Genomic DNA, 16,310 nt, shown 5'->3' on the forward strand with positions numbered 1-16,310 from the left:
GGCAGCCCTGGCATCTCATCTCCCTAAGTACAGCTGCTGGGCAGCCGTGTCGAAAAGATGATGGTGATGATGGTGATGATGGTGGTGATGATAATGGTGGTGATGATGGTGATGATGGTGATGAATGATGATGATGATGGTGATGATGATGGTGGTGATGATGATGGTGATGATGGTGATGAATGATGATGGTGATGATGATGGTGATGATGGTGATGATGGTGATGATGATGGTGATGATGATAATGGTGATGATGATGGTGGTGATGATGATGGTGATGATGGTGATGATGATGGTGATGATGCCAAGTTACTGAGAGGTGAGAGATGTTCTTAATAGCTTATTACTCATGTGGCATCAGCATGACCCAAGATCTTTAGGGGATTCTGATGCACATGAAAGCATTGCTCTAAAAGCCCTGAGTCTAGTAGGGGAGGCAGACATGGTCATAATGAAAATGTCATAGTGTCATATAAACACGGTATGTAGGGGGCAGAGTTGGAAAGATTTCACTATGGACTTGATGTTTGGGTGGGGCCTCAAGAAGCGTCTGTTAAAGCAGGATGAGGGATGATCATTCTTGACAGAAGGAGTCACCTGTGCAAAAACAGGGTCTCCCTTGAAGGGGCCTGTAGAAGATACTATAGAGATGGTGCTCAGTGCTAGGGGGTGAGGAAAGACTCAGGGAGAGAGTTGCCCTCCAGGGAAGGTATGTAGAGGGAGACAAAACAAGGGCAAGGACTGACCCAAGAAACCCAATGTTATGGAGGAAACATGTGAGACAATAAGACTGAGAAGTGGGCATATCTGAGGGAATGAGAGGAATTGACATCTGTAGGTGGAAACCTCTAATTGTCCTGGATTGTAAATGTTTGGAAATTTGGTGAAGACTTTTCTTTGCATTTATTAGGAAATTGGAAAAATTATCATACAAATAAATGTTGGTTATGAAATCTCAAGAATGAAGTTAAAGCTGTTAAGAGTTTTCAAATACTAGTTACATATGTGTTCATGAACAGTGATTCTTGCTTACTATAATGGATCCTCAGGTAACTTCCTTGGAGACCTTCAAATTTTAAGGCATGTTCTAAAAGCATCAGACAGAGTCACCTTTCTGTGTACCAGACCCTCTGCTAAGCCCTTTATTAATATTATCTCTGTTCTCACAGCTCTGCTATGAAGTTTGCATGATGAGGCATCTTTTTTTCCCCATTTATTGACATCTAATAGCCACATAACATTGTATTAGTTCAAGGTGTACAATATAAGGATTTAATATGTGTATATATTGCAAAATGATCACTACAATAAGTTCAGCTAACACCCATTGCTTCACATACTCACACGTCTGTTTTTCTTTGTGGTGAGAACTGCTAAGATTTACTCTAGTAGCAACTTTCAAATATTCCATATAGTATTACTGACTATGGTCCCTGTGTTGTACATTACATCCCTAGGACTTACTCATCTTACAGCTGTAGGAAGCTTGTGCCTTTGGACCACCTTCACCCAGTTAAAATATTCTTTCTACTCCTGTATTCTTTCTTCTTTTTACAGAAGAAGTTGCTGAGTCACAGAGAAATTAAGTCACTTGGCCAGAGTCACCGAGCTAGGAGGGGGCAGGGCTGGGATACAAGTCCAACTCTGACTCCCAAGTGTTCACTCCTCACCACATGTGCTGTTTGTAGCAAATCCTTTCCTACCTCTTTGCCTCAAAATCAGCCAGAATAGAAGAAAAATAAGAGAAACTAGGCCGGCCAGAGGGTGGAGTGATATTTGGAGGGAAAGCAAAGACTGAGTTCTCTGAAAAAGCAGCTTGATCAAAGTTAGTCAGAGATATTATAAGATGATTTGAAAATTAAAAACATGATTCCCTGTCCTCCTTTTTCTTCTTTTTTCAATTAAGCCACTCTTACATGCCTCCCTGTACAGATGGATTGTGCTCTCTGGCCCTGTTTTAATTATGTGACATGTGACTTCAGTTAATTGAAGGCAAGGTTTGTTAAGTTTTGTTGCCTGTAATGTAAGCTGCTAAATCACTATTATTCTTTGGCTCCTGACTTTTTGCCCTGAGGTGTGACCTCTGATAGTGGAATACTGATGGTTTATCTTCCTCCCAGAGGCCGTCTCATCTCCAGGAGGGGATCTGTACTTGGAGGCTGGAATTTAGAGGACCTTAATGAGTCCTCAAGGGATGTGTACATTCCCAGAGATTACTGCAGCACTGGCCGCCCCATGACATGAGCAGCAAGCTCTGTTCCAATTAAAGTCCCCAAATTGGAAAAGATGGGGCTTCCCTGGTGTCTCAGCAGTAAAGAATCTGCCTGCCAAGCAGGAGACACGGGTTTGATCCCTGAGTTGGGAAGATCCCCTGAGAAGGAGATAGCAACCCACTCCAGTATTCTTGCCTGGACAGAGGAGCCTGGTAGGCTATAGTCCATGAGGTCTCAAAGAGATGACTTAGCGACTGAACAACAACAATTGGAAAAGATACAGCTCAAGATGGAAGCCCATTGAATGGAGACTGTGACCTTGGGTTTGTTCAATGTCACTGAACACAGGAATCTGGGAAGGAGGTAGTTTTAAGGAAAATAAGGAAGACTAACATCTCCTTATCTATCTGGAGCTCAGCTATGCTGCAGTCTAACCTCCTGAAACACAGCCAAGGTCCAGAAGTAAGTCAGAGAGATCCCTGAACACCTCACAGAAGACACAGCACACGTGGAACTGAAGCACTGGAAAGGCAGCCTTTGGTCCTCTCTGGGACCAAGAAGTTTGAAGCACTGGATAGGAAGGAGTGCTGGAGGAAGACACTCTGATAGGAGGAGGTGAACCTTTAGACTTGCAGTGTTTGCCAGTGCACCCCAGTGATGCCAGTCCAGAAGATCAAGTCACAGAATGCAATGTCTCTTACGGACAATTTTCCTAAATCTTATCCTGTTTGTAGTTAACGCAATCTTTGCCTCTGTGGCACCCTACCTGTCTTCTGATACCTGCTGTGGCCTCATTGGAAATCCAATTTTGGCTTGTTTTTCTCCAACTTTCCACTTGCCTTTAGCGCATTTGGAAGTCTTTGCAGCCTTCAGTGGTAAAACTCCTTGGTATAAAACTCCCTTCTGTCAGTGGGAAGAAATGGATGCTTATGATAACAGCCTTGAATTATGTAGGTGAGGCTAAATTATATTCGGGTAATAATTTGAACGCATGCCATAAAATGCTAGAGAGTTTTATATCCAAAATTGCTTAAAGGTTATTTTGAAAAATAAAAGACTTAAATGGACAGATCTTTAGCTATTTGGAGAGCTCAACTATTCAGAAGGATAAAACCTCTGAAATTTCTAGATGCCCTTTGATTACTGTATTACTTAACACATGGCTGACAGTTTACTTCCTAGAGGAAGATAGGATCACTAGAAGAGGTTTTTAGGGTGTTTGGATGGTTATATGGATGATTTATCAGGATTATTCAGGACACTGATTTTATGCAGGGGAAGAGTATGTGGGTATGTGCTCATGCGTGCTGCCATGTGGGTGTAGGAGGTACTCCCCTTCCTATAAAAGCCCTGGGGGAGCTTCTACAAGGCCTGCCCATGGCCTCTTTCCTGGAGATTCTGATTGTCCCTGGAGAGGAAAAGATTTCCCTGTGGGCAGATGTGGTTTCTAAGAGCTCTCCTTGTGATTCAGATGCGGTCATTCGCCATGGGCATCACAGATTTGAAACATATCCCAAGGTTGGGGGTCATTCTGTCCCATACTTATAGATGCTTACTCTTTCTAGAGTCAGAATCCCAGGCAGGAAAGACCTAAGATAGCATTTCTGGGAGCATGCTCAGAGTTAGTTTCATCTGGGGTTCTGCGTCTGTTGATTTCTCCCTGCCCGGGAGAGTCAAGACACCCGAGCTTCTGTGGAAATCATGTTTAGTTTGGCAAGGCGGCTCTCTCCTTCCCCTCTCTACAGAATAGTCTGTCAGAGCCGTGATGAATGGTGGTAACATAAAACCGTCCTGTCCTCCTCCTACCCCTGACTTCTCTTATGTTCACGGACTCCAAAGAGCATATACTGGTGTGATCATGATATGACTTCAGATGGACAGCAATATCACATGGAATAGGAAAGGGATAAAGCCTTCTGATATGAAGGGAAGGAGGAGGGGGAAAAAGAGGAAAACTGATTTTTTTTTCCCAAATAGCAGTGACCCTTACTGTATTTTTAGAGATCTATGCAAAAGGCAGCCTTTATTGAAATGTGCTCCGATAAAGCTCCCGTGCTCTGGGAAATGTTTTTGAACCTACTAATATTTAGTAGAGCTCTTAGCCTTTTTGGAAAATTGAATACATCTTTATTTGATTAAGTCATGCTTGTATTTATGATTAAAATCATGCCCAGAGTTATGAGAAGGAGAAAAAATAGGAAAGAGGAATCTTCTTCAATTTGGATATCACCAGCATGAGCAAGTGAATCTGCCACCTTGGAGGAAGCTAAGTCCTCAAATTTACAAGAGAAGAAATGAGTCACAAGAAATTAATAAGTTATTTAAGGGTGTCTCTGACCTTGTGGCCACATGGGGCCACCAAGGAATACTTGTGTTTAGGGATGCTGACCTCCAAAGACCTTGGACCTTCCAGCTATTTATAGCTTCCTCTCACCAACTTATAACCTTTTCACACTTACTGCACCCTTTTTTTTTAAATTGAAGTCAAGTTGATTTACAATGTTGTGTTAGTTTCAGGTGTATAGCAAAGTGATTCAGTTATATGTATACATATATTCTTTGTCAAGTTTTCTTCCCTTATAGATTATTACAAAATATTGAGTATACGTCCCTGTGGTGTACAGTAGATCCTCAAACTCTTTTTTTTTTCTTTTTTTTTTGATCCTCAAGCTCTTAATTTACACCTACCCACCTCCGTCTTCCCTTTGGTGATGATGTTTGTTTTTTGTGTCTGTGGCTCTGTTTACTGCATTTCAAACTTTATCACCTCTAGGATAATAAGATTTGTACCTTTATCACTTTTTCAAATAGTCACTGTTTAACCGACTACCCCACATTTTATGGCCTCAAATACCAATTTTGTATCGATTTTTAGGAGTCAGAAACTTGGGCAGGACTTGACTGGGCTGTTCTCCTGCTCCATGTGGCTTTGACCTGGGTCACTTGATGGTGCTCAGGTGGCAGCTGGGCTGAACTGGGTGATCTATGATGAATTTGCTTCTAAGCTTGGAGCTGGGATGGGATGACTGAGCCCTCCTCCTCCCTAAGTAGTTTCAGGATGTACCCGTGTGGTCTTCCCAGAAGAGGGGTCAGGCTTTTTTACCTGAGGCTCAGGAGCCCAAGTGTTCAAGGCAGAAGCTGCCAGTCCACTTAGAGACAAGGTCCAAACCTAGCAGAGCTTCCCTTTCACCTTATTCTATTGATCAAATGTGCTGCAACCCAGGCGAAATTCAAAGGGAAAGGAAATAGACCCCATCTCTTGATAGAAAGAGTGTCAAAGAAGTTGCACCCATCTTTAATCTGCCACACCAACACAGTGTACAGGGTCATAGACAGAAAACTCTGAGTGAGCACCTCCTAGCATTGGTACCAGAATTACTGCCAGTCATCTCGCGATATGGAAGAAAAGCTATGACAAACCTAGACAGCATATTAAGCAACAGAGACATCACTTTGCTGACAAAGGTCCAGATAGTCAAAGCTATGGTCATGTATGGATGTGAGAGTTAGATCATAAAGAAGGCTGAACACCAAAGAATTGTGCTTTTGAACTGTGGTGCTGGAGAAGACTCTTGAGAATCCCTTCGGCTGCAGGTAGATCAAACCAGTCAATCCTAAAGGAAATCAACCCTGAATATTCATTGGAAGGACTGATGCTGAAGCTGAAGCTCCAATACTCTGGCCACCTGATGTCAAAGAGCCGACTCATTGGAAAAGACCCTGATGCTGGGACAGACTGAAAGCAGGAGAAGGGGATGACAGAGGGTGTGATGGTTGGATGGCATCACTGACTCGATGGGCCTGAGTTTGAGCAAATTCCGGAGGTAGTGAAGGACAGGGAAGCCTGGTGTGCTGCAGTCCACACTCTGCAGAGAGTCAGAGTTCAAACTTAATGACTGAACAACATAAATAATCTAGCAATATGTATCAGACTCAGCTTGTGCCTTGCAGTTGCTCAGGGTCTGGTGGAGGAACAGATGTGTAAATGGTGTTTCAACAGTACCATCTTTCTACTAATTGAAATATACCCAAGAGACTTCTAGTGTAAAATCTGGAGAATCCAGAGGAATGCCTCAGAACTCATTTCTTCCAGAAGGGAATTGTGAGGATTTGGCAACATCCTACCATCTTGGTTTGATTCCTTGGGTGGACAGGCAGATAATTCCAAGATAATACACCATCTGCCTGAATCAGGATATTTCTTTGAGCCCAGCAATACTTATAGCAGAAATATCTGAATGCATCAGCTTGAGATAGGAGTAGGTTTAGTGAATTACTCTGCACAGTATTTTCTTTCATTCACTAGTTCACTAGTCACCCTTAATGAGACAGCATGGTGTAGTGTTCATTGGTGTGAGTATTGTGATCTAAATTTTCTTAATAATTCCAGTTCAGTTGCTGTTTATTGTTAAGGGTGAAATAAAACCATGTGTACACCTGCTGGATGGAGAGTGGGCAGTCGATCTATGTTAGTTCCCTTCCTTCCTTGTTATCTCTTAGATTTTGACTTCTAAGTCTTTACTTCCTCCAAGAGGAAGAGCCTTTTACAAAATTACCTATCAAAGTCAGTTGCCAGATTATTTTTAGGTTAATTTATTAGCTTGAGGCCACTAAAAGAAAAACAGAAGAACTCCTTGATAGGCAATGTGATATACTGGGTTGATACATCATGAAACATCAGGAGAGAAATGTCATCTTCTCACATGGGGCTGTTGTGAGACCACAGAGGTTGCTGTCAGATAGCTTGCTAGAATACAGTCTGCTAGTGGTTCTCTGTTAATCAGTAGAAGATAAATGTGTTGGGGTGAAATGAGCTCAGTGGATTTCCAAGGAAACAGATTTCCTGACCTTGGCCATAAGAAGGACAGTAGTGGTGTTTATTTTTGTAGAGATGGAGCATTCAGCTTCAGTTGAAGTTACCTTTGCCTTAACAAGAGATTCCCACCCCACCTCTACTGGATACTCTATCAGAACTTTGATGAACAAAAGTAAAATACAATCTGTCCTTCTGCTTTTCCTCATCCCTTTCTTTAATCCTTTGGATTTTATTTATTTTTTTGGACCATGCTGTATGGGTGGGATCTTAGTTCCCCAACCAGGGATTGAACCCATGCCCCCTCAAGTGGAAGCACAGAGTCCTAAGCAGTGGACCTCCAGGGAATTCCCAGTCCTTGGATTTTAATGCCTAGTTGGATTTGCGTTTAGACAGGCTTGTCGAATGTGATGATTTCTTATCTTTAGAGATCTCTTGCAAGGCTATGCAAAAACAGTGGCTAAATCTAGGTCACATCCATTTATCTCTGGCTTTAAACTGTACAGTACACATGAAATGACTTTTCAGAGTTGCAAGTGAAAGCGTGACCTGATGGTTATGGAGCAAAATAAATAAAGGAAGATTTTAGTGGGAAGGAGTGAATCACCCACCACTTTAAATAAACATTGTATCTCATCTCTGAGAAAGATTTTAAACTATGCACACCCCTAAGGCTTTACAGTGAAAATTCAAAGTAGATGGCCTCAACTTGCTTTTTAAGGGACTCTAAAACTGCAATTCAACCCTGAATATTCACTCGCAGGACTGATACTAAACTGAAGCTACAATACTTTGGCCACCTGATGTGAAGTTGACTGATTGGGAAAGACCCTGATGCTAGGAAAGACGGAAGGCAAAAGAAGAGGGCAGCAGAGGATGAGATGGTTAGATGGTATCACCAACTAATTGGACATGAACTTGAGCAAACTCGGGGAGATAGTGGAGAACAGGGAAGCCTGGCGCACTACAGTCCATGGGGTCACAGAGAGTCAGACACGACTTGAGTGACTGAACAACAACAACAAAACTGCAGAATGAAGGATGAGGTTCTTGTCATTGCAAGGACCAGAGTACTCAATGGGGTTAATGAAAACTGCACCGTTTTCCTGATCCCAAACCCATGCATGTGCACATGCGCATATGTGCCATCATGCCTTGCACACACACACACACACACACGCAAACACACACACACAGAGTTCAGCTTTCAGTTCTCATATTGCCCAAGGGTTTATAAAATATAAAGAGGTCAGCCAAGAAAACTGACTGTCTGTTAAATTAGACTTACAAAAAATGCCACTGAAAAAAAAAGTTATACTGTGCTCCTGTTGTCTAGAATTTTACAGCATACAATCCCCTTAATACTGATCCTAACTCTGGCGCCACATTGGAGACACACGCAGTATAGTAACCCACTTAAAAAAAAAAAGCCATGAGGTATAATAAACACTTTGTTTGCACAAGGCTATTAATATCTCAGGTTTTTGCAAACTGATCGAATGACATGCTTGCCTCGTAAGGAAATTGGATCGTTATCATTTGCATTAAGTTATGACGTTACCCAGACTCTAGGAACCCTGTGAGCAGACTGGACCCCAAAAGTGGTGCAAACAGCCACCCTTCCCCACTGTATTAAAAAAAATGTTAATAATCATGTGATTGTAACTAATAATTCTCTGTTCTTTTGCATAATGTGGCTCAGTAACCATGTTGATAATTATCACTGACATATGCATTACTAACCATGTGCAGGGCATTATTTTAAGTGCTTTATAATGATTGATTCATTTAATCACCTTAATAATCCTATTATTATCTTAATTTTACAAATGAGGAAACGGAGGCCCAGAGAAGTTGAGCAACTTGTCCAGGCCACATAACTTGGAAGATACAGAGCCAGGATTTGAACCTAGGTGGCCTAGCCCCAGAAGCTGTGCTGTTGCTTACTTTATCCTACTGGTAGGAGGATCCCAGGCTTCCGAGTTGGGCCAGTGTGGGTTCCAAGTGTGACTTTGGGGAATCTGAGAAAGGCACAGCACCGAAATGATTTCTCTATCTGTTAAAAGTAAATAAAAACACCTAGTTGGCCAGGATTTTGTAAGGCATGAGTGAATGCATGGAAATTCCTAGCACAATGAGTCTACTCAATGATTAGTAGTAGTAGTATTCCCAAAGCACTGATTTTGAACTTTTATCAGAAACCATCTCTTACATCTGCAATCTTTTCAAAATCTCTTAGAAATGAGAATTCTCACCTTAGACCCTAGCTCTCTGGGTCCTGGATATGCAGTGGCTGTCCCACGAGTTTACCTCAGGACTTATTTAAATAATATTTTCAACTCACTCTGCAGGTGGTGGTCTCATTCAATTGCTGGTGAGTAGCTCTGGGTAGGAAAGAAAAGGAACATTGCAGCCAGTCAGCCCTGGGTTCACCTTTTGCCTTTTTTTGTTTATTAATATTAGTTTTCTGCTCTTACAAATCACTCATCTCTCTGAGCCTCAGTTTTTCATCATCCGATGGAGACAACAGTTCTTGTCTAATGAGTTTCTGTGAAGAGAGCACCGCTGTAGAGTGTCTGGCACATTGGCTGTGTCAGGAGTGGATTATTTTCATCAGGGTTTTGCTTGTCATCTAGAACTTGTTTATGTTTCCCCTAGAGTGAGGTTGTGATCGTAAAACTACTCCTCGATGATGTCAGTCGTCTCTGGTTGGATGATGTCATTCATCTCTGGTTAGACAAGGTCTCCTCTGACCCATTTCCGGGGATCAGCAGAGCAGGATGATGGGAATGGTCGAGGTGTTAGCGCTCTGGATGTTTGCTTTATCAGAACTCTGACACAGCTCTGATGAGTTGGCTCTGTGATGTGTCTGGCTTTTCTTTTTGAAGAAACCTTTACAGAATGACCGACCACAGTGAGGATGTCTTTGTAGCTCTCTCTGCCTCACCACCACACAAATAGGCTTGATACCTGCTTCCTGTGTTGACTTCAATAGTTTTATTTGCATCTTATAATTGTATGCCAATTTTTCTATAACTCCACCGGGGCAAAAATTGTTCCAAAGAAGGATACATGTTTATTTCCTGGTAGCAACAGTAATCAGAATATTTGGGGGAACTTTTGTTTTAGAACTGTATTTAGAACCTACAAATACTGAACTGTGAATTCCTTCAATGGGGACAAATCTATAGTTTTGAAAGATCCTGTTGATTCTTGAAAATGGCCAAAGTTTTTGTTTTTTGTTTTTTTTGATAAATTTGTTTTATTTCAGTATTTCCACGCTTTCTGGTTTTGGCTGTGCTGGGTCTTCCCTGCGACATCCAGGCTTCTCTAGTTGCACTGCGTGGGGTCTAGAGCACGTGGGCTCAGTAGTTGCGGTCCATAGACTCTATGGTTGTAGCACATGGGCTTAGTTTCTCTGCAGCATGTGGACTCTTAGTTCCCTGGCCAGGGATTGAACCTGCATCCCCTGCACTGGAAAGCAGATTTTTTTTTTTTTTTTTTTACCACTGGACCATCAGGGAAGTCCCAGCCAACAAAGTTTTAATGAAAGTCGAAAATAAAAATAGCTAAGTTGTTTTTCCTATGTGATTTAAAGTGTTTAAAGGATGGATCCAAAATCCAACCACTTCTCTACCTCTACTAGAGTGGTCGCAAGACTTGGACTTTTGTAATGGCCTCATCTCGCTGTTTGCACCCTGGCCCCGTTCAAGGCCATTTGCAACATAGTGGTGGGGCTGATTTCTCCCAAGAGGTTGCTTAGATCCAAACCTCCTGCCCAGAGCCCTGTCGCGGCTTCTTACCTCACCCTGTGTAAGAGCCAACAGCCTTCTTGTGCCTTGTGAGGCCATCCCTGACCCACTGCTCACTCGTCCCCCAGCCCCAGCCATGACTGCCGCCACTCAGGGGGTGCTTCATCCTTCCCTCTTTGCTGCTCCTCAGACACCCTGGGCTCATCTCCTGCTCACGTCTGCAGCTGCTGTTCCTTCCACCCACAATGCTCGTTTCTGCTTCCCAGAAGCCTCTCTCTCATCATTCCTTCAGATCTTTCTTCAAATGTCACTCACTCGGAGACCTCCCTGGCCACCCCGTGTGACGTCTCAAGGTCGCTCTTCCTGACATGTACCATCCCCGTTCTTCACTGTTTGTTTCTGCTCCATACCCATGTCCTGTGGTATGCTTGATCTTCTTTATCTTCATCTTATTTATGATCTTGTCTGTACCTCTGGGGATCCCAGAACAGCACCGAGTGCATAGATGATGCTCAACAAACGTCTTTGAATATCCTGAAGGAACATTTCAAAATGAGATTTAAGTCCACGGAACACTGTGGAAATAAGAGCGTAACATCATCAGGGGACTCTTGAGAAACATCATTTATTTGGATTTGGAAATTCTGCTAGATTTGTTCTAACCATAGCTATTTACGAAGAAAGAAACATGGATAGCTACCCATTTTCTGTTACTTATACAGAGCTACTTCTGGTTAAGTGAATAATAACCATGTAGATAAAATACATGCATATGTATATAATAAATTAGTGAAATTGATACTCTTGGGTAACCCATCAACATGGTAGAAAAGACAGGCTCTTTGTTTTTTTAGACTCATTACTTTAGAGTCACACCCCCTAAATTAAAGGGCTCAGCTGAATGTAAGCTGGGACTTGAATTATAGTACAGGTCACATGGGTTGTTGGGAGCCAGGAAGAAGGAGAGTGGGGTTGGATGTGTGTTCCCTAAGTATGTGTGTGTTCGTGTCAAGTTGCAGCAGAATTGGAAGGGGAGATTGAATGAGGAAATGAAGATATGGCCTCAGAGAGCTTGAAGTTTTGTTGCAGGACTGATTCACCCCATGGTAGGATACAGCCGGGTTGTTATCAGCATCCTTGGTACTGAGGTGTGTGGCTTGGCCCCAAGGACTGACTAGAACTATGGTCTTGACTTTGTTTCCCTTCAGATTCCATCACTGATGGTTGGAAGGCAGGTGCCTCTTTCCTCGCCTGTGAGGATGTGACTTGTGACTGCTTGAATCATTTTTTATGTTGTATGATTTACATCCAATGGTCTTGTGAATGCTGTTGAGCTGCAGAGCATCAGAGACTTTCCATTTACACAAAGGACTCCTTCATCCCCCAGACCTGTAGAGATGCATTTGCTTGTTTATACAGATGTGCAGTCAGCACAAAGGCCTGTGTATGGAGACTGAAAAAAAGTGAAGGAAACAATAGGGAATTATGAGGTGTTTCCATCAGAGAGGAGAGGCTTTCCTGTGTGTGCGTGTGTGTGTGTGTGTGTATGTATATGTATGTGTGTGTATATGTGTGTGTATGGGCTTCCCTGGTAGCTCAGCTGGTAAAGAATCTGCCTGCAATGCAGGAGACCCTGGTTCGATTCCTGGGTCTGGAAGATTCCCTGGAGAAGGGATAGGCTACCCACTCCAGTAATCTTGGGCTTCCCTGGTGGCTCAGATGGTAAAGAATCAGCCTGCAATGCAGGAGACCTGAGTTCAATCCCTGGGTTGGGGAGATCCCCGGGAGGAGGGCATGGCAACCCATTCCAGTATTCTTGCTTGGAGAATCCCCATGGACAGAGGATTCTGGCGAGCTACAGTCCATGGGGTTGCAAAGAGTTGGACACAAATAAATGACTAAGTACATGTCTGTGTATGTATTAATATATTGTGTACATGTATGTATGTGTGTGTATATATGTGTGGATGTACATTTGTGTGGGGTGTGTGTATATGTGTAGCTTGCAAGTATCATTCCCATAACGGTCATTAAAGCCCTCTGTCTGCCATACTTTATTAATTGCACTTGGATCTGTATAACATAGGAGCATAGCAATGTGCATTACTTTGGTCAGTAAAGAGAAAGAGTTAATATCAGACGTAATAATGTAGACTTCTCAGCTCCAAAGAGACTGTATTGTTAGGTGAGTCTTCCTTTCAAAGTTGATGTGCATTCTTTAGGCTTCTACTATACAGGATCTCATGAAGCTCTTATCAAGTACGTATTCCTTATAACCCGCTAGAGGGATGCCGTCACAGGAGAGCCATGGCAATTACAGGACGTGGCAACGGGAGAAGGAGGCTAAGAGCTGGGTCTGTTAGGCCACTTTTCGAAGGATTCATGTAGTATGTGAGCTTGTTAGACACCCGCAAGGTGACCCAGCTTTGCTCAAGGAGGCTGCAGTTAAACAGGGCTGGGGGACTACGTTTATGCCTCATGAAGGAGAAGTCTTTATACCCAATTCTGCTCTAAGACCCCACTTTCTATTATTTGGAAATTCAGCTCTCTTGCTTTTTGTCATCATTTTCATTCCCACAATGAAATATATTAAGTAAGGTAAAATGCAGTATAAAATCATTTACATTGTCTGGTGATTCTTTGTCATCAGATAGAGATAAAGATATATAGATACAGATGTCTATCTATGAAGTCTCTGTGAAGTGTGTGTCATATGTATGTATGAAATTCTGAGTAGTTTCTATCACTTCTAAAAGATTGATTGTTCAGGGCTTATATGTCACTTGATCATATATGTCTTTCTAATGAAGTCTGTTGTCTGTAAGAATTTACCAAAGTTAGACCATGTAAACTGCAGTGGAAAATACTCTTTGGAAGAATAAGAAAGTGCTTTTTGCTTTGAAGAACTTCCTAGTCAGATTGAGCATCTAAAAATACCCAACCCTGTCTAATGTATGAACATCTACTGTTATAAGTTGAATTATATCCCTTCAAAATAGATATGTAGGCGTCCTGACCCTCAGCACTTCAGAACATGACCTTATTTGGAAATACGTGCATTGCAGATATAATTAGTTAACGTGAGGTTATACTGAAATAGGGTAGGCTTCTAATTTTATATGGGCAGTGTCCTTCTAAGAGGACAGCCATGTGCACATGAAAAGATGTTCAACATCTCCAATTATTATTAATAGAGAAATGCAAATCAGAACTACAGTGAGGTATCACCTGACACTGATGGCCATCAGAATGGCCATCATAAAAAAATTTATAAATAACAAATGCTGGACAGAGTGTGGAGAAAAAGGAATCTTCCTACACTGTTGGGAATGTAAATTGGCACAGCAGCTATAGAGAACAGTATGGAGGCTCCTTAAAAAACTAAAAACAGAGCTATCATATGATCCTACAATCCCACTCCTGGGTATATATACAGAGAAAATTCTAATTGGAAAATATACGTGCATCTCAATGTTGATAGTGGCACTATTTACAATAGCTAAGACATGGAAGAACCTAAGTTAACATTGATACATGAATGGATAAAGAAGATGTAGTATAATGATATATACAATGGAATATTACTCAGCCATAAAAGAATGAAATAGTGCCATTTGCAGCAACGTGGGTGGCCCTAGAGTTTATCATACTCACGAAGTGATGGTTTATGTTTGTCTGACTTCAAAGCCTAGTGTAGGAACTTTTCCCTACCCTAATGATTTCCAAAGGCACTTGGCAAACTCCATGGGTTTTTTCAAAGAAACCTAAGGAACTATAGAGCGTATGGAATGTCTTCATCAACCCGATGAAGATATTGGATGCCTAGTGACTGGTACTATGGCAAGGATAGTTGAGATGCTGAATAGCAAAGTTAAGGTCCAGAGAGATTCTAAAGTGCTAAAAACCCAGGTCAAATAAGAACTTCAAAGTTAATGGAGACATAAGTTTAATTTGCATTTAGATTCAGAAATGAACTGTGTCAGTATATACTAGAACAGTAGTTCTCTGAATGGTCCCGAGACCAGCAGCTGGTGCATCGCCAAGGAAGATGTTAGAAATACAAGTTCTTGTGCCCCTCTTATCCCTATTATATCAGAAGCTCTAGAGATGTTTTACTGTGTGATTTCGTTTAGAGATGTTTTAATAAGCCATCTAGTTGTGTCAATGCAGGCTGAAGTTGGAGAACCACTGGCTAGAAAAACCAACCTTCCTTCTCTGCCTTCCTTCATTTCTTTGTCTTTATTCAATGTCATTCCAGAAAGGACTTGGGGTGGAAAATCTGACTTAACGGTTTGTGTAAGAACAAAGGTTTTATTTTACGAAAAGTTTAGACTCAGTGGTGTGATGTGGCTGCTGCCAAAAATAAAGAGTTGGCACTAAAAATAGTGACCAGAAGAAGGGAAGCAAGAGGCAGCCCCCTCCCCATTTGGCATATTCTCTGTATTTGCCATATTGCACTAGACTGTACCTGGAGTTTGTTGAGGAACTGGTTTTCAGAGGGATATTGAAAAGGGGTTTGACAAGGATGGCAGAGCTCCACAAACCTTGTCCTGAAGGAAGAAGTTGAGGAAAGCCCCCGCCTATGATGGGGGGCTGACAAAGAGAAGAAAGAGAACTTGGCATATTGTTCCAGAGGGCAGAAAACATACAGTGTTGGAAAGCCCCCTGCACTGGTATGAACAGGGAAAGATGTCTCCAGGCTTTTTCTGCAAGCTGTTGGCAATCCAGGTAAGTCCCTCAGGCTTTTTCTCCTCCAGCTGTAGTATTTAGATGATAAGGGCTAGAGTGCCCACTTCACAGGTGTCTGTGAAGACTGAGAAATGTGACAATGTTTCAATATTTGAAAAACTAGCATAATTGTGTGATGATGAACCAATGGTACTGTTATTAACTAAGATGAGTTGATGGAAATTTTAAGTTCAAGATGAAGAAACATTTCAACCTACAGTTGGCCCAAAGAGGGATGATCTTCCTAAACAAGTAGCAAGTTCACTGTCATGAGAGGTCTTCAGATCAAGACAGAGATGTTAGAGGATGAATTGTTTTGGTTTGGAGAGATGGCCCCTAAGTGCCTCTCTGATGCTTGTATTTCATGACGCAGAGATCAGTGACTCGAGGTGAGGTAGATCTAAGAGACTGGTGCTTGGAGCTAGCAGAATGAAGGTTTAATTTGGCATTGCCTCGTCATCCTGTGCATGCCAGTGTATGCCACAGCAAACGTTTTAAACACTGAAATGCATTTAAACCTTAAGTACATTTAAGCATTAAGTACATTAAAAATCGGGCTTCCCAGGTGGCGCTAGTGGTAAAGAACCTGCCTACCAATGCAGGAGACATGAGTTGCAGGTTTGATCCCTGAGTTGGGAAGACCCCCTGGAGGAGGGCATGGCAACCCACTCCAGTATTCTTGCCTGGAGAATCCCGTGGATAGAGGAACCTGGTGGGCTACAATCCATAGGGTCGCACAGAGTCGGACAAGACTGAAGCAACTTAGCACACATGCACATTAAAAAGATTTAAAAAGTCCATCC

General features: G+C 42.2%; 1 protein-coding gene and 1 long non-coding RNA gene across 3 annotated transcripts in view; both read left to right on the forward strand.

The window, feature by feature from the left end:
* Positions 1–16,310, forward strand: part of TGFB2 (transforming growth factor beta 2) — a 93,786-nt gene that overhangs the window by 57,060 nt on the left and 20,416 nt on the right. The gene's annotated exons all lie outside the window — the stretch shown is intronic.
* LOC122708110 lies at positions 185–14,889 on the forward strand. The gene is made up of 3 exons (XR_006345005.1): positions 185–839; positions 14,625–14,628; positions 14,879–14,889. It is a non-coding gene; the product is annotated as an uncharacterized LOC122708110 (long non-coding RNA).

The sequence above is a fragment of the Cervus elaphus genome, chromosome 14 (assembly GCF_910594005.1).
Source record: "Cervus elaphus chromosome 14, mCerEla1.1, whole genome shotgun sequence".
Classification (NCBI taxonomy): Eukaryota; Metazoa; Chordata; class Mammalia; order Artiodactyla; family Cervidae; genus Cervus; species Cervus elaphus.